General features: G+C 46.5%; 1 protein-coding gene across 1 annotated transcript in view; it reads right to left on the bottom strand.

Annotated features, from left to right (window-relative positions):
• CA4 (carbonic anhydrase 4) overlaps window positions 1-17,344 on the bottom strand; it is a 311,698-nt gene extending 294,354 nt beyond the window's left edge. Inside the window, exon 1 of the mRNA XM_050764621.1 lies at window positions 17,341-17,344. The gene's annotated coding sequence lies outside the window, so the exon portion shown is untranslated. The remainder of the gene's footprint in view (window positions 1-17,340) is intronic.
• Window positions 17,345-19,405: the final 2,061 nt, after the last annotated feature.

Genomic DNA, 19,405 nt, shown 5'->3' with positions numbered 1-19,405 from the left:
CATCAGATTCTGATTCCTTGCCCATTCACAAAGCACAGCTTCTGGCGATTAAACAAGGGAAGTGATGAACAGATCTCACTGGCCACAGTTTCTCTTCTCTGTCAATGATACCAAGAGCTTTCATGCCTAGACCCGAGACCCTGTCCACCCTGCAAAAAAGGAAATCTGTCAGCCAACCCATCTCTGTCTGGAAAGTCTGGGGAGGGGGCTGTTCCGGAGGCCCCATGCCCAGGTCACCACTGGGCCTACGTGTGCTCCAAGTCTTGAGAGAATAAAGGCTATTGCTTAGATCAGACTGGTACCTCTCTGTTCCTAGCCTCTTGCCCCCGCCCCGCCATCTGCCGGCCCCAAGAGGGCAGCACAGGTGGGTCTTCACTTTGACGGTTAGTGATCATGAATACCTGAATCCTGGCTCCCCAACCCTTTGAAGCCTTTATTTTGGTTTTTGTATAGTTTTTTTTTCTTTACTGTAAAAATGTGTAATCATTCAGAAAAGTAGAAATATTGTTAGCATTGTTATTTTAGGATTGGGATAGACACTTTTGTGTGTTTAACCAGGAAAAAGGCAGCTCCTGCTGAACCAGGAGCACAGACCACTGGGTTCAGGGCCTCAGCTCTGCCTAGACATGCTGTGAGATGCCTCTTTGTTCTTCACCAGAGAAGACAAAGTAGGGGCAGGATAATCCTGAGGTGCTGCAGACCCACCTACCTTTGCTGACTGAGGACTCAGGAGTGTGTGCGCACATGCACATGTCCTATCCCCCTCCAACTAGAGAAGTTAGGAGCTTGAGTTCTAGAAACAGGGTCTTTGCTTTGCCACTTCCTGCTCTGTGACCTTGAGAGAGTTCCTTTCTTGCTTTCAGATTCAGTTTCCCCATCTGTAAATTGGGGGTCATTGTATTAGGGGTACAGCCTTATAGGAATGTTGTAAAGAATAAAGCAGTTGAGCCGTGTAAGGTGCTTAGCTCAGTGCCTGGTACAACACTACTGCTGTTGCTATTGTGATTACTACTATTATTATTTTGATTCTACCCATTCCTACCTGCCTTTTTTTTTTTTTTTTTTAATGGAGTGTTGCTCCGTCACCCAGGCTGGAGTGCAGTGGCGTGATCTCAGCTCTTTGCAACCTCCGCCTTCCAGGTCTAAGCAATGATCCCACCTCAGCCTCCCAAGTAGCTGGAATTACAGGCACTTGCCACCACGCCCGGCTAATTTTTGTATTTTTAGTAGAGACAGGGTTTCACCATGTTGGCTAGACCAATCCCAAACTCCTGATCTCAGGTGATCCACCCACCTTGGCTTCCCAAAGTGCTGAGATTACAGGCGTGAGCCACCACACCCAGCCACCAGCCCATGTTTTATACAAACCAAACCCTGTGGAGTTATCACTCTTCTACAAGTTTGCAAATTCTGCACTCCAAGTGGCTATTTCCTCTTAGGCATTTGGCCTGAGTTGTGGCATACCATGCGATAGGTGTGCAGTGATGTGTAATTGTGGTCCAAACAGCAGAGCTTAGTAGGCAAATGCCATTGCCATCTCTATTAAGTCAGCATGGGGGGTATCATTAAGGACACAACATTATTGGGCACCTATAGAGGGCTGGGGGTGTCATGTCCATTACCTCATTTGTCTTTCTTAATGGCCTTATGAGGTGGATGCTATTATTAAACCATCTCACTGGTGAGGATCTTGAGGATCAGGGAGATTCAGTCAATGACATGCCAGCCTGAGGTCACCAGGTGATAAGAACCAGGGCTGGGATTTAAGGCCACTGACTGCACAGCTCGTGGGCTTTCTGTTTCTTCAGGCTGCCTCTGGTTCCATTTTTTAAATGATACCAACTAAAGCAGTGAGAACAACCTTGTGAAAATCTAAGTGCCTACTATCTGTCAGACACTGGTGAGGGGCTCATGGGGGCTCACAACAATGAGGTGTTTTTGCTGGTCTGGAGGAGTCTGGAGGCCACTTTGGGGAGATAAGACATTTAGTAATAGTAGGAGTAGTAGTGCCACTACTCATAATATCAATAACGTCAGCCACAATAGTTAATGCTTACTCTGTGTCAGGCACTTTTCCAAGAACATTATTCCACAGCCCCATAAGACAGATATTGTTATTACCCACTGGTCTGTAAATAAAATTCTGAGGTCCAGAGAAGTTAAGGTGTGCAGAACTTGCACAACTTGCTAGTGGAAGATTCTGTGTCAGGACCAAGACTGACTCCAGGGGTGACACCCTCAAACTTGTCATCTGCTGTGTGCCAGGTGCCCACTTTTCACAATTCCCTTCCAAGTTTGGGATTCTTATGCTCACTTAGGTGTATGTAAATGTGTTGGCACTTTTGTAACTTTTATTTTTGCACAAGTATTTAATGAGAATATTTTAAGTGCTGTGTTACTAGCCATAATGACAGTGACTACTAAATGTCTTGGTAGTGAGGTTTGAGGGCCTACTATGTGCCAGTGTTAAATGCTTTGTTTGTATTACCTCTCTTTTTTTTTTTTTTTTTTTTTTGAGACAGAGTCTTGTTCTATCGCCTAGGCTAAAATGCAGTGGCACAATCTCAGCTCACTGCAACCTCTGCCTCCGGGCTCAAGTGACTCTCTTGCCTCAGCCTCCCTAATAGCTGGGATTACAGGCATGCATCACCACGCCCAACTAATTTTCATATTTTTAGTAGAGACGGGGTTTTACCATATTGTCCAGACTGGTCTTGAACTCCTGACCTCAAGTGATCTGCCCACCTTGGCCTCCCAAAGTGCTGGGATTACAGGTGTGAGCAACCACACCCAGCCTCTCATCTCATTTTCTCAACATCCTTACGAGGCGGGTAATATTATTGTCACCTCTGTTTACCACATGAGGAAACTGAGATTTTCAGTTGCTTGAAGTCACACAATAAATGGTGAAGCCAGGAAAATGGTTTAAGTCCAGGCAGTCTATCTCCAGAGTTTGAGCGCTTAACCTAAAGCTCTTCATGAGAGAGAAGCTTATGGAATCCGAGGGAGAAGTTCCTTATCACCTCCCTGCACCCCACTCACACTCTCCTCCTCCCCCTCAAAGAGCTTCGAGGTAGAATTTTCCCAGAACCTTTATATATGTATGACAATGTATAGAAAGATTTTTCCTCATAAATGTGATCATTCCGTTGTATTGTTCTGCAGATTTTCCTCCTTTCATGTTGATATATGTAGACCTAGTTCATTCTTTTAACTTCTACCTAATATTCCACAGAATGGACTTACTATAATTCACTCATTGACAGACATGTGGATTATTTCTGATTTTTTGATATTGAATGCAATGAGCAATGCTTCCTTGGGTATTCTAATACAGGCTTTTCATGCACATGTGCTCAGCAGCTAGAAGTGGAATTACTGAATGGAACAGAATGTGCCTTGAATATTTTTCTAGTTGTTGCCAAACTGTCCTCCAAAAGGGCTGCATGCTCCCCGCAAGGCATATGGGAGGACCCCCATTTCCTGATCCGTTTGCCATTAATGGCTATTATGCATATTTTTTCCATTTTTGCTAAACTCGTATATGAAAAAAAGTCTTCATTGTTTTAAGTTCCCTGGTTACTACTGAGACTGGGGATGTTTACATTTATTTTCCCTTTTTTCTGTCTTCTTTACTCTTTTTATATCCCATTGATGCCTATGCTTTGCCCATTTCTTGATTGGGTTGATTAATTTCCTGATGATTAAAGTAATACGTGTTAAACAAAGAACATCAGAAAACACAAAAAATAATAAAGAAAATGGATATCACGCATAATCTCACCATCTGGAAATAACACTTGGCATCATATTGGTGCATTTTTGCCACTCTTTTTCTCTGTGCAAATATATGTACTTTCTTTCTTTTTTCTTTTTTTTTTTTTTTTTTGAGATGGGATTTTGTTCTTGTTGCCCAGGCTGGAGTGCAATGGCATGATCTCAGCTCACTGCAACCTCCACCTCCCGGGTTCAAGCCATTCTCCTGCCTCAGCCTCCTGAGTAGCTAGGATTACAGGCATGAGCCACCACGCCCAGCTAATTTTGTATTTTTATTAGTGATGGGGTTTCTCCATGTTGGTCAGGCTAGTCTTGAACTCCTGCCCTCGGGCAATCCGCCTGCCTTGGCCTCCCAAAGTGCTGGGATTACAGGTGTGAGCCACCACGCCTGGCCCAATATATGTACTTTCAACCTCCATTCCTAGCATGGCCTGGTATATATGGCCTTGGACCATTTTCTCCACTTGTCACTATAAAGGGGACATTTTCCTATGTTATTAAATATTTTAAACACTATTTTTATATTTGCTTAGTATTGATCCAATTGATGTGTTAAAATTTAATCATTATTCTAATTGCTAGACATAAATAGGCTGTTTCCAGTTTTCTACTATTATATAATAAATAATGCTACAGTGAACATCTTTGTACATAAATCTCTGTCCACATCTCTGATTATTTCCTTAGGATAGATTTCTTCAAGTGGAATTGCTAGATCAAAGGGTATACATTTTTAAAGATTTTGATCCATATTGCCAAATTGCTTTCTAGAAGGGATATATCGATTTCCATCCCCATTCACCATGTATGGGACATATATTTAACTGCACACTTTACAATGTAAAAAAAACCACTTTTCAATTGGGAGGTAAATGTATCTCTTTATTGTCTTAATCTTCATTGTCCCTTGCAGGGAATTTAAACATATTTTCCAAATCTCTTGGCCATTTGTATTCTATGAATTGTCTCTCCATGTTTTCTGCCCACTTTCTACTGGACTTATCCTCATGTTTTAGACAAAGAACCTGAGGTTCAGAGTAGCTGACTAACCTACCCACAGTTACACAGTTGGCAACAGCCACAACCAGAATCCAAACCTCTCTTACTCCAAATCCTGAGCTCTTGCCCTGTGCTGCTTCTCTATGACTCTAGAGCAAGAATCAGCAAACTACTGCTCAGCCTGCTGTTTCATAAATAAAATTTATTGGATCCTGGCCGCACCCATTTGTTTACCATCATCTATGGCTGTTCTTGCACCATGGCAGAGGTGAGCAGTTGTGACAGAGACGATATGGCCAACAAAGCCTAAAATATTTACAATTGGTTTTATATAATTTTTTTTCTTCTTTTTAGACAGGGTCTGGCTGTATCACCCGGGCTGGAGTGCAGAGGCGTGATCTCAGCTCACTGCAACCTCTGCCTCCCAGGCTCAAGCGATCCTCCCGCCTCAGCCTCTCGAGTAGCTGGGACCACCGACACGTACCACCATGCCCGGCTAATTTTTTGTATTTTTTATAGAGACAGGGTTTCACTATGTTGCCCAGGTTGGTCTCAAACTCATGAGCTCAAACAATCTGCCTGCCTTGGCCTCCCAAAGTGGTGGGATTACAGGTGTGAGCCACTGTGCCCAGCCCCAGTTTTACAGAAATGTTTTATGGAAAACATTTGTCGGCCTATGCACCCACTGCTCTGGAGTAGCACTAGTGTAGCATTTCAAATGTCCTAGTAGCCCTCTTTTAAAAAGTAAAAAGAAACAAGTGAAATTAATTTTAAGAATATATTTTATTTTCTTAATAATATCAAGATATTAACATATAAGCACGTAATCGGTATAAAGATTATTAATGAGATTTTTGCATTTTGGGAAGGGACACTATCTTTGAAGTCTGTTGTATATTTTGCACTTAGAGCTCGTCTCAATTTGGACTAGTCAAGTTCAAGTGTTCAATTGCTACATATGCCTAGTGGATTACCTTAAGAAACAATACAGGCTGGGTGCTTTGGCTCATGCCTATAATCCCAACACTTTGGGAGGCTGAGGCGGGTGGATCAGAAGGTCAGGAGTTCGAGACCAGCCTGACCAACATGGTGAAACCTTGTATCTACTAAAAACAAAAAAAATTAGCTGGGCATAGTGGTGTGTGCCTGTAATCCCAGCTACTCAGGAGGCTGAGGCAGGAGAATTGCTTGAACCTAAGAGGCGGAGATTGCAGTGAGCAGAGATCACACCCCTGCCCTCGAGTGTGGGCAACGGAGTGAGACTCTGTCTCAAAAAAAAAAAAAAAAACAAAACACACACACACACAGCTCAAGAGCCCCAAGTTTTTCACCTGTGAAATGGGGACAGTGCTAATACCACTCACTTTGCAGGATTGTTGCAAGAATTGAATGGGAAGCCGTGTGTGTATACAGTTTGTAAAGCACTGCATACAGGCAATGGCAATGATTATAACTATGGGCTGGGGGATCCAGGGTGACTTGCCTTTCACTCTGAAGATGAGTAAAAATTTGACAGGCAGAGTGTGGTTATTGCTGAGAATAACTGCACTGGTCACACACACATATACTCATACCACGTTTTTGTTTCTTCTCTTCACTGGTTCAGTGTCTTCTGAATAGCATTCAGGCTTAGAGAGGGCGGGAGTAAGTCTTGCTCACTCAGTGCAGAAGAGATGGTTCCATTAATTCTTCAAATGCCCCATTTCCTGTGGGCTGTGCCTATGGCCACTGGAGGTGTCTGTCTCTGAACTGCCCTGCTTGGCTGCCAAGCAGAATTAAAATTTGTCTTTTTAATTTACCACTTTATTCTTCTATCAAATACTTACTGAATACCTATTGTTCAACAGCCTCTGAGATGCGAGTTATTTTCATAAAGGATTTTCTCAAAACATGTAACTACAACAAAGTAACTGAAATTAAAATGAAAAACAATGAGAAAGAGGTAAAGATGTTTAGGCATAGAACCTGTGTAACATGAAATTAGGCTCTGAACTTCTTGGCAACCAGGGCAAAAAGGGAAATAGATTACATAATTGCCACTATCTGGGAGAAAACTGCATGCTCCTTTTTTTTTTTTTTTTTTTTTTTTTTTTTAAGAGAGACAAACTGTTCCTTGGTACTACATTCAAACAGGCCATCTTCACACAAGGCAGTCACACAGGGACTCTGAGCAGCATGATAGACAAAGCCTCTGATTGCAGATTTACAGCAAGTGCAGCCATGGTCTTCCTGTGCTTGTTTCTTGTGTCTGCCCTCAGTAAAAGCTGAGGGCACCATGTTAAAGCTCAAACTCAATGGAGGTAATCCTACAGGAGTCCAACCTATGTAATCCAGGTATGTGGCTTTCTAGGGATTTAGCTTGAAGCAAGGAAGGGGTTTAGAATACCCATGGGAAGGTCTGCTCCAGCTGTCTCTGAAATCCAGTCCATCCTCTTCTTTGCCACTGCCACCACCTAGGGTAAGTCCTTGTCCTTTCCTGCCTCCTCCCTGGTCTCTCTCCTGGACTCTCTTCCATTGAGAGCCAGCGATCTCTTTATTGCATAGACCTGATCATCACCCCAACACTCCACCAGTTCAAAATCCATCAGTGATCTAAGTGGTGGGATTTGGGGTGACTTTGTTTGCTTTCAGCTTGGAATTTTTAATCATTGCTTGAATTCTTTAGAATAAGTATGGATCATACTTGCAAAAGCAGTAGGATGATTTTACTTTAGAAAAAAAAATCTGGGCTGAGATGCCCAGCTGTGCCAAGATGCTAATAGTGGTTAATTCTGGGTGGTGGGACTATGGGTGTTTGTTACTTTTTTCTCTACATTTAAGTATATGTTTAAAGTTTAAAAAATCATTTAGTCCTTCTTTTTTGCTTTTGTGTATCCTGAAAGCCACTCACTCCTCTGAGCTCTCACTGTTTCTTTTGCATAATGACATCATTTATTACGCACCTACTGTGTACAAGTCACTCTTAAAACATATTACTGGATTTAAACCGTATGTTGAACCCATTTCATGGATAAAGGAACTAAAATTTGAGAGGTTATGGAGGAATTTGCCTGGGGTCACAGGGCGGGAGTGACAGAGATGTGATTAGGGCCAGCAGTCTGCAGCCAAACTTCCAGTTTTCCTTTTCACTCCAGTCTCCTACTCAGCACATTGGGGTTTTTATGTTTGTTTGTTTTGTTTTGGTTTGTTTTGTTCTGAGACAGGGTCTTGCTCTGTCACCCTAGGCTGTAGTAGTTTACTGCAACCTCGACCTCCTGGGCTTAAGTGATCCTTCCGCCTCAGCCTCCCGAGTAGCTGGCATGACAGGCACACACTACCATGCCCAGCTAATTTTTGAATTTTTTGTAGAGATGAGGTCTCACTATGTTGCCCAGGTTGGTCTCAAACTCCTGGGCTCAAGTGATCCTCAATCTCACCCTCCTAAAATGCTGGGATTACAGACATGAGCCATGGTGCCTGGCCTCATTGGCTCTTTTATTTCTTCTTCTTCTTCTTTTTTTAATACTTCTTTCTTTACTTTTTTCTTTTCTTTTCTTTTCATTTTTTTTTTTTTTTTTGAGACAGGGTCTTGCTCCATCACCCAGGCTTGAGTGCAGTGGCGTGATCACAGCTCACTGCAGCCTTGACCTCCTGGGCTCAAGCAATCCTCCTGCCTCAGCCTCCCAAGCAGCTGCGATTACGGGCATGTATCACCACACCCTGCTATTTTTTTTTATTTTTATTTTTGTAGAGACTAGGACTTGTAATGTTGCTCAGGCTCATCTCAAACTGCTAGGCTCAAGTGGTTCTCCTGCCGTGGTCTCCCAAAGTGCTGGGAATGGGCGTGAGCCACCGTGCTGGCCTCTTTTATTTTATCTTTCTTTTCTTTTCTTTTTTTGAGGCAGAGTCTCACTCTGTCACCCAGGCTGGAGTACAGTGGAAGGATCATAGCTCACTCCAGCCTCGACCTCCTGAGCTCAAGCACACCTTCTCACCTCAGCCTCCCAAGTAGCTGGGACCAAAGGCGTGTGCCATCGTGCCTGGCTAATTTTTCTGTTTTTTTTTTCTTTTTTTTTTTGTAGAGATAATGTCTCCCTGTGTTGTCCAGGCAGGTCTCAAACTCCTGAGTTCAAGCCATCCACCCGCCTCAGCCTCCCAAAGTGCTGGGATTACAAGCATGAGCCACCACGCCTGGCCCTCTTTTATTTCTTTACACCAGCATAGTACTTGGCATATACTAGGTGTTCAATAAATGTTTATTATTACATACAGGTGCTTCCTAAATATCACTTCTATGGTGGGAATTTTTTGAAATATTGATTTTTTTCTTCCTTCATAACATCCCTTCCTTTGACCCCATCAGTATCGTTGCCTCAAAGGACCTCAGAGGATGAGGCCTGAGCCCAGGCAGACCCCTGAGAGCCCAGAGGGTGTGGCTGAGAGGTGGCATCTAGATAGCTTCGTGGAGAATCCAGTGCCCCGACAGGAGGAGCAGACCCCTTAACATGCCTTCCATCATGACCTGGAATGACACAGAACTGAGAGTGCCACTTGGACAAGAGAGAAGGTCCTCTTAGAGGCGCCTGCATGAAGAGATCACACGGAGGATCACGTGATACTCTCCCCACCCAGCCCCCAGCACTACAGGTGCCCTCCCAGAACTTAGATGGAAGTCTAGGGAAAGGACAAGAACTCCGAGAAAATTCAAAAATCACTGAGACTGACTTATTTTCCACTGCCAGTGGCGCAAGGACTCAGAATGGAAATTAAATTGCATTAAAGAAAAAAGTGTTTTATCATAAGAGTCTCTGGACTGAGACTTTCACTACACTGCCCCTAGCTGGGCGTTTGCTCGGCTGGAGAAACACATTTTAGGGTGATACTGGCCTCTGAGCATGTGGAAGGAAGTGTGGAATTCTAAGCCACCTACTGAGGGCAGGGAGGTACTCAGAGTTCAGAGCCGGGAGAAGCAGACAAACATCCTGAGGCCAAAGTGACAGAGACTGATAGGTGTTCTCCCCACCGGGAAGGTCTCCCCTTCTGTGTGTGGAGGTGGCCGGGAGGGGTCCTTTGTTGGCAAACTTAGAGCTTCCTCCCAAGGTATTTTTGGACCCATTACGCTCTCAAACAGGAACCTAATTACATTTTTTTTTTTTTTTTTAGGGATGGGGTCTCACTATGTTGCCCAGGCTAATCTCAAACTCTTGGGCTCAAGCTGTCCTCCTGCCACAACCGCCCAAAGTACTGAGATTACAGGCGTGAACCACTGCACCTGGCCCAGGAACCTAATTTAAACCCAGAATTCCACACCATCGACCATGGCAAGAATGATCTTGGCCTGAAAAACTTTTAGAGCAGATACGACGAGTTGCCCATGTCTGCATCATTAGTGCCCTGGTGGACTCTCTCATTCTAAGCAGCACAGCTCCCTGGGGGACCTTCAAAAGGAGTGAGCCATGAAATGGCCCCCCAGGGCATAAAAAAGAAGGGGGTCTGCTGAATGAAGTTACTTACCAGTGACTCTGCCAATTTGAGCCTCTGCCTGGCAAGGACAGTGAATTTGGCTTTGCCATGGTTGATGCTGTCAGAGACAGCTTGGGTGGTGGGGTAGGGAGGGGCCACATTAGTGGACCAGCCGGGTGGCTGAGATGTGGTGGGAACATCACCGTGCTCTAGTTGCAAAGTCTGGTGCCAGTTTTCACTCTGCTCTTACCAGCCTGGCCTGAGAAACCCGCTGCCCCTTTCTGAGGGTTGGTGTTCTCCGTTAGACATGCCTGCCTCACACGGTTGTGGGGAGGGCACTTGGTAAGCTCTTGGTGACTTCCCCTAAGGATCTGTCATCCTATTTCACTGGCAGCAGCCTCATCCAGTCTTAGCGGCAACCCCATGTCACCCGTGGAAATCCCGTTATCCCATGAAAATGGTGTGATTCAATGCAATTAGAATAAGGAGGGACCTGGGGGCAGCCACCAGTGGTTACGCTGCAGCTGGAAAGCAAGTGGCCTCTTTACTACGAGGAAGCGCGGGGTGTCCTTCAGCCTAGTCAGTCCCGATGCTGGTTCTAGGCCTGCTGGATGACCCTACGCCTTCTTTAAAGCCAGATAGCCCATACTGCCAGCAAACACTTTCATTATGCTCTTCCTTCAGGGTGTGCTGAGGTTGGTGTTAATTGCGGGGCTGTTCATAAAAAATTAGCTCTAAGCCTGGAATTTTTGTTTTTGTTTTTGTTTATTTTATTTTATATTATTTTATTTTATATTTTTGAGACAGAGTCTCACTCTCTTGCCCAGGCTGGAGTGCAGTGACACGATCTCGGCTCACTACAACTTCCACCTCCCAAGTTCAAACAATTCTCCTGCCTCAGTCTGCCAAGTAGCTGGGATTACAGGCGCCCACCACCATGCCCAGATAATTTTTTTTTGGTATTTTTAGTAGAGACCATTTAGTGAAACCACTTAGGTTTCACCATGTTGGTCAGGCTGGTCTCGAACTCCTGACCTCAAGTGATCCACCCACCTTGGCCTCCCAAAGTGCTGGAATTACAGACGTGAGCCAAGGTACCCGGCCAATTTATTATTATTATTTTAGAGCCAGGGTCTCACTCTGCCACCCAGGCTGACTTGCACTGCTACCATCATAGCTCACTGCAGCCTCAACTTCCTGGTCCCACCTCAGCCTCCCAAGTAGCTGGGACTACAGGCATATGCCACCATGCCTGGCTAATTTTTGTTGGGTTTCTTTGTTTTTTGTAGAGATGGTTCTTGGTATGTTGCCCAAGCTGATCTCAGACTCTTGGGCTCAGGCAATCCTCCCACCTCAGCCTCCCAAAGTGCTGGGATTACAGGCATGAGCCACCACAGCCGGCCATTTTTGTTTTAGTTGGAATATTCACAGCAAGAAAGCCACTGGGATGTCAGCCTTTCCTGTGCATTACCCCATTCCATCCTTAGTACTCTGCTGAGGCAAGGTAGGCAAGCATTGTTTTACCTTTTCAAATCTATTTTGTATCTCCCCATCACCTCTGCTATCTTCCTAGTCCAAGCCACTGTCAATTCTTTTTATTAAGCTTTTCTAAGATATAGTTTATATTTAGTGAAGTGCACAAATCCTAAGCATGCAGCTGGATGAAGTTTTACACCCAGGTAACCACTGCTGAGATCAAGCTATACATTCCTAGCTTTATAGCAGGCTTCCTCTACCTCCCTACAGTCATTATCCCTCCCAAGGATAATAGCTATCCTGACTGCTATTCTTACAGATTTCTTCGCCTGATTTTGAATTTCATATAAATAGCACCATGCAGTGTGTCCTCCCTTGTGTTGTGAGATTCGCCCATGTAGCATGCATCAATCAGTAGTTTGTTCTTTTTAACTGCTGCATAATGTTCCATTTTGTGAACAGACCATAATTTATTTGTTCATTCTATAACTGGTGGACATTTGAGTTGTTCCAGCTTTTGGCTATTATAAAGAAAGCTTGTGTCTTTTAGTGGACATTATGCTAGGATATAGAGTACATTTATTTTTAGCTTTAAAAGATAGTACCAAATATCTTTTTCCAAAGTAGTTACATTGATTTACATTCCCCCTAGCAGTGTATGTGAGTTCCAGGTGCTTCATATCCTCATCAACACTTCTTGGTATTCTTGGTCAGTCTTGTAAAATATAACCACTCTTGATGGGTCTGTAGTAGAATCTCATGGGGATTGTACCTTGCGTTTCTCTAATGATAAATGATGTTGAGCATCCTTTCATTTGTTTATTGCAAGCCACTGTTAATGCTCTTATGGGTCACTGCGTAGAACTCCCACCCAACCTCCCTCTTCCTCCTCTGGGCCTCTCCAATCCCTTCTGTCCAGTATAGCTGCAGCAAAGAGTATTCCTAACATAGCATTTGGGTCCTGTTGCTCTCCCACTTAAAACCCTTTTGTAGCTTTCTCTTGCCCTTTGGATCAAGGGCCAAATCCTTGACCTGTTCCTGCTTTCCCAGGACTCCTGCCTGCCTCTCCAGCTTCATCTAAGACCATTCTGTCCCTTGTACTTCAGTCACTCTGGTCTCTTTTGGGCATGTGAGTTGTTTCCAGGTTTTGGCTATTACAAAAGCTCATGTCTTCTCTTTCCCAGCATTTATCTTATATTCTGTAATTATATGCTGATTGATTGATGTCTGTCTCTGCTTCTAGATGGTAAGATCCGTAGGAGCAAGCCTTACACTTGTCTTGCTCATTTTGCATCTTTAGTGCCTGATGTAGTGCCTGACACATAGTAGATACACAGTGCATATTTGTTGAATAAGTAAATACACTGATATGGTGTGTCCCCACCCAAATCTCATGTCAAGTTGTAATCTCCACATATTGAAGGAGGGGCCTGGTGGGAGGTGATTGGATCATGAGGGCAGTTTCTAGTGGTTTAGCACCATTAGTGCTGTCTCGTGGTAGAGTTCTCATGAAATCTGATAGTTTAAAAGTGTGTAGCACTTCCAGGCCGGGCGCGGTGGCTCACGCCTGTAATCCCAGCACTTTGGGAGGCCGAGGTGGGTGGATCACGAGGTCAGGAGTTCCAGACCAGCCTGACCAACATGGTGAAACCCCGTCTCTACTAAAAATACAAAAATTAGCCGGGCGTGGTGGCATGCACCTGTAATCCCAGCTACTCAGGAGGCTGAAGCAGAAGAATCGCTTGAACCCGGGAGGCGGAGGTTGCATTGAGCCGAGATTGCACCATTGCACTCCAGCCTGGGCGACAGAGCGAGACTCTGTCTTAAAAAAAAAAAAAAAGTGTGTAGCACTTTCTCTTTTGCTCTCTCTCTCCTGCTCTGCCACTCGCCTGCTTCCATTTCACCTTCATGATTGTAAGTTTGCTGAGGCCTCCCAGTTATGCTTCATGTACAGTCTACAGAACTGTGAGTCAATTAAACCGCTCCATAAATTACCCAGTCTCAGGTAGTTCTTTATAGCAGTGTAAGAACGGACTAATATGTACACCTTCAGTTTACGAATTAAGAAACAGGCTCTGAGAGGGAAGGTGCCCTCAGGTTGCAGACCTGGAGCTAGAAGCCACATTTCCTGATTCTTCAATGCTCTTTTCACTGTACCCCAATGCCTCTGATGAGATGATGAGTGAAAACATTTTACTGTTGCTTTTACACAATTCTAGCGTAAGGATTGCTGTGTTATGATTATTGTCGTTGTTATTATTATCGGGTGGCCATCAGAATGTCAGCTCCAGGAGAGCAGCAATGGTGTTTCATTTTCCGCTGGATCCCAGCTCCTCAGTACAGTGCTTGGAACAGAGGAGACACATTGGATGGATTGACAGTTAACTGTTGGCGGAACTGCAGCATTGTTGGTATGGACTAGTATACAGAAAAATGTCAGCTCCTTTTAAAAGCAGATGCTATGGAACTGTTCATATGTTTTCGGAATTGTTCATGTGTTTTCATTTTGCTGGGACTTGATGGGACTGATTATTGTTTAAATTAAGAAGCTAGTGACTGGCACCTGGAAATCTGTCACATGCTAAATGGTATTCACTGAAACTCAGTAATCCCAAACTTCCTCTGGTTGCACTTAGGCAGGTCGACTTTCATTTGCCCCCTTGGGAAAAAGTTAGCTTGAATCATGAAGGTTAGAAAAAAGAGGACACTCAAAAGGCCACAAGGAACCTACCAAAGAGAATTAGGGCTTTGCTCATTGTTGGCAGGCAAATTGCTGCTGCTCATTGCAAATGAATCTGATTTGTCCACCATCAAGTCTTATCTGCTCATCGTGGCGGGTCCTGCTGCTGCGCTGCTTGGCAGCAGATGGGTTCCAGGGATGGCAGCTCCGTGGAAGTAATAAAATGGCATTTCTTTTCCAATTGTCTCTCACTGAGACCTCTTGGTAATTCAGATTGATTGTCGTGCAGTCCAGCACAGGGACTGACTGAGTGAGGTTTGTCTGGGCCCAGGCTTTTATTGCTGTCTCGGAACTGAATGATATACACAACCAGATTGTTCTCCAGCTGACCAAGGGTTCTGTCCTTTCCAGTCAGGGGCAAGCCCTGAAGGTGGGTGAGGCGAGGAGGCTCCTTCAAGTCTGGAACCAGGCTTCTGAACTCCTGGTCCAGTGCTCTGTTTAGGACAGCCGATACATTGCCAAGAACAGGCCTATGATAGTCTTCATCACCTGCCTCGGCCACGACCACGGTGCCTCAGCATTCCCAGTGGCTTCAGGCTTTGTCTGTGGTGGGAATGGCTTTTCCATCCCCTAATATCTATCCATCTGGGAGTCCCAAGATGCTCCCAGGGGTACAGCCCCACACCCTTCCTGTGGCCGTGCCTAAGCTCTTGGTGCCTGAGGGAACGGAGAGAATCAGTAGCTTCTTAGTTTTGAGCTGTTTATCAGTTTGTTTTTTGTTTTTGAGATGGAGTCCTTGCTTTGTCGTCCAGGCTGGAGTGCAGTGGCGCAATCTCAGCTCACTGCAACCTCTGCCTCCTGGGTTCAAGCGATTCTCCTGCCTCAGTGTCCCGAGTAGCTGGGACTACAGGTGCATGCTACTACGCCAGGCTGATTTTTGTGTTTTTAGTAGAGACGGGGTTTCACCATGTTGAGCAGGCTGGTCTTGAGCTCCTGACTTCAGGTGGTCCACCCGCCTCAGCCTCCCAAAGTGTTGGGATTACAGGCGTGAGCCACGGTGCCCGGCCTGTTTTGTTTTTATGAGCAGGGAGAGTCAGAGGTTCTGGGGTGCTGAGAGTGAAGCTGGGGTCTGGCAGGGCACTATACACCCCCTCACCCCAATAGCTAAACCAGCGGCTAGAGTCCCTGCTCTGGGGGCTCTTGAGTCCCCAATCCCTGGGAGCAAGGCCAACCTGGGAGCAAGGGTGCCCCCTTGCACCCTCTCCTTTCCATTTCTGTAAATGTTTTAGTTCTCCTCCTGGTCCTGTCTCCTCTCTCCCCCATTTCTGCATCCCCATCCCCTCAGATCCATCTACCCCTCAACCCCATCCAACTGCCAATTGAAAAGGCCTGAAAATAATGTGAAATAATATAGTATCACCCAGAGGCTGCTGACAGGCAGTGCGGCCACCTCTGAAAACAGGCAGGGAGGCAGGCAGGGCAAGGAAATTATAGGCTGCACAAAGGAGAAAAAGTTAAAGTGAGAGCTCCATAAAAGAAAGTGGAACTATTATGCTGCAAAATGCCAACTCATTACAAAGCGGCCAAATAAGAGAGAAATACGGCGCTGCCTGTAATAGCAGTTTACAAGGGAACATTGTACAGCAACAGAAGAGACGCTGCTATAATTTGCTCTAACAACTCCAATTATCCCTTTTATTGATTTGGCAACACATTTAATAGGAGTAGCCACACCTCTTCTGTTACAAATCATTAAAGGTGTTGAACGGTGTAATTTTAAAATTGTCCTCCTACAGTTGTCAGTATGACAGCATAATTCCCCCTGATTTCGGCTATGTAAACACCGAGGCACAGTCATTTCCCCCTTACAAGGCCAGAGATGTTGTCAGCCTGGGGTTTTTGTGCAGAAACATCCATTTAATGCGTATCTTTCCCCCCCCCCCCCCCCCAGCCGGCTCTCCTAATTGCAGTGAGGTTTCGTTTACTTTTTTTTTTTCTTTCTCTCTTACTCTTTCCCTCTTTTCTTCCAACTAAGAGGTATGTGTGATGGGGGAGGTCAGGGAGGGAAATAAACAGGCGGTTTGGTCTTCTCTTTCTTCCCTGGCAGCCTTAATTGCTACTTAAGCCTGGGCCCTGCACTTAACATCCGGGGGGCAGGCCCGGTGCGTGATGCACGCCCGGCGTGCGGTGCACAGTCTTGGGAGGCCGCCCGCGCGCCCCCGCCCCATCCGCGCGCCCCCGCCCGGATGGGAGGGCCCCAGCGCGCACGCGCTCTCGGCAGGGCTGCCTGTGGGGCTGGGGACCCGAGGCCAGCGCCTAGGGCCTGGGTAGTCAGCGGGGTCAAGGGACAGCCACGCTGGGACGGGGACTGGGGAGCCCCTGCGGCGCGGCTTCTTCCTCTCTGAGTCCTGTCTGCCCTTGATGGAGCCATTGGTGCGGTTACTTGCTGGGGCGCGGCCACCTTCGCCCCTCCCTCGCCAGCCCGCCAGCTCCCTACGATTTTGTGTTTTTTTTTTGTCACCGCCACACCTCAGTGTTGAGCTAAGTGAGGAGGTCCCCCCAGCAAATGCATTGGACGGAGGGAAACGGTGTGCGGGAGGAGGCGGAGGAAAGTAGGGCACCCGGGGCTCAGGCGGTGAGAAGAGGCAGCCGGGCAGGGAGGCAGGTGGGGCGTGGCCAGCTTGTTGGGTGTCCCACCCTGTGCTGTTGGCAGCGTGGAGGGCAGTGCGGGGTGGTCAGGGCAGGCTTTATGTACCCATCCCCCTCCCCTTTCCCAGGCCCACACCCAAACCCTCTTCAGCCCCCTGTGTGTGGGCTGTGGCAGGGGTCAACCTCTTGTGTTCAGGTCCCCTAGAGGCCCACCCCACTCTACTAGGAACCAGGGGTCGGGTGCTGTCGGAGGAAGCCGTGTGGCTTGAGGAGTCGACACCCTTTCCAAATCCACCCCTGTGGAATCATGAGCAACTCCCCGCACCCAAATTAGCTTCAGTGTGGTGGAGGTGGGCCCAGCGCCTCTCCGGGGGAGTGCTGCTGTAGGCACCTTCCAGCAGGCCAGGCCCCTGACCTGGGATCACGAGGAAGCTGGCATCTCTCCTGGTAGCACCTATTCTGAGGCCTTGAGCTCTGACACTCTTACACTGGAGTTGAACTTACGCTGCAGCGGGAGGGATTTAAGCTAGACCCAAAGAATTTGAGCTCTAAGGACTTGCTTAAGATTGGGAGAGTTACCTTCCTCTGCAAGGGGGCCAGTGGAGGGGCTCTTGGGTTGAGGGAGGCCGATGCTGGCCCAAGCATTGCCATCATAGCCACAGCTGGGCTCTGCCTCAGAGTCTGCAGGAGCAGGGCCCTTGGCCTTGGCTCCCAGGACAGTTGGGAGATGGAGAGCAGCCCCAGTAGCTGCCATCTCCTGTTCATCTACTCACACGTCTCCAGATCTGTTTGCCTGCATCAGGGCCTGACTCCTGCCCCACATGGGCTTGTGTACCACTCAAGAAGAAAGCTTAGCTATCTCCATCCCCGGCATCCCCACAGGGGAAAGCTTGAGATCTGCTGAGGGAGGGTCCCGGGAAGGGGCCTTCTTCTCTACTCCTGTACAGCAGAGGTGTTGGCATGTGTGTCTGCACGTGTGCACATCTGTGAACATCTGTCTGTGGTTCTCGTTCTGAGCACCTGTGTGTCTCCGCTTCTGCCTTGTTCTGTCTGGGCACCTCTGGGTGTCTGTGTGTCTTTTTCTAATCCTGGCTCTCTTTTTGCGCTTCTCTAGGCCTCGTCTTTTCATCTTTGTGTTTTTTGCTTATTGTATTGTAATATCCATTTCCACGCTGGCATTCTCCTACCAGACCACGGGCTCTGTAAGGTCAAAGACTGTCTTTTATCTTCCCATGCATGCACATAGTAGGATCCTAGTACATTTCTGTGGAGTGAATGAATGGAGATCTGACTCTGCCTAAGAATCGCTTAGTATTTGTGTCTCTGGCTGCCTGACTTTCTGGGTCTCTGTGACTCTCAGAAGCTGGTTTTGTGGTTCTGTGTAGGGGTATACCTGGTTTATTCCCATGTGTATGTGTATTTCTTGTGGTAGTTTTTCTCTCCTTGTCTATGTCCGTTTCAGGTTTGTTGATCTGCCTGAATGACTCTGCATGTGGCCCCACATCTCTCCCCGTGCCTGCTGGTCTCAGAGTATAATGGGTGCTGAGTCCAAAGCAGGTGTTTTCCTGGGCATTCATGGCAGGGGAATTGGACTTCCAAATCTGCCCCCTCTCCATGTGGGTGAGCTTCTTCCAGACTCTCCATCATAAGAGGCTGTGAGCACCCAAAACTGATCACCCTCTCAGCCTAGAATGGGAGTGAGCTCTGGTCCTCTAGCTCGCTTTCTCTCACTGTGACCCCAATCACAGCACCTGCCCTTCTCTAATTGGCTGATGGCAATGAAAGGGGGAAGGGAAGGCTGATGTCCAAGGAGGAAATCCCATTAGGTGAGCCAGAGCCAAGTTATTAGTGGTTAAGATGTAATTGGAGTTGTGAATAATCTCATTCAATTCATTACGTATTTATGGCGCATCCAACTGTGTGACCTTGGGTGCGGTGCTTCACCTCTCTGATGAAATAAGACCTTAATGTTTGCCAGGGACCCTGGATTTCTGAGATTCTGAGTCCCTGCAGCTGGAAGGAATCTCTCTCTACCGAATTCTGATCACTTGCTTCTGCCTCTCTCCTTGCCTCTGAGTTATTTGTGCATTGCCTGCATTCCCCCCTAAACTCTGCACTCCTTCCGGCCAGGGTCTTATATAACTATCCCCCACAGTTTAGTGCCTTGCACACAGTGGGTGATTTATCAGTTTTTCTGAATGGATGACTAAATGATTGAATGCTAAGCACTGTGATTAATAACAAAGAAATAGAATTAGAAGCCCTGTGCTTAGGCAATATACAATTTTGGGGGAACGGGGAAGGGGGAGATGGCCTTTGCACTTTGTATTATAGCTTTGGGAACTTATGTGAGTTCTTCAGCCTCTTTGTGCCTCTATCTCC

This window comes from Macaca thibetana, chromosome 16 (assembly GCF_024542745.1).
Source record: "Macaca thibetana thibetana isolate TM-01 chromosome 16, ASM2454274v1, whole genome shotgun sequence".
NCBI lineage: Eukaryota > Metazoa > Chordata > Mammalia > Primates > Cercopithecidae > Macaca > Macaca thibetana.
The sequence above is the reverse complement of the archived record's forward strand: the minus strand, read 5'-3'. Positions and strand labels throughout refer to the sequence as shown.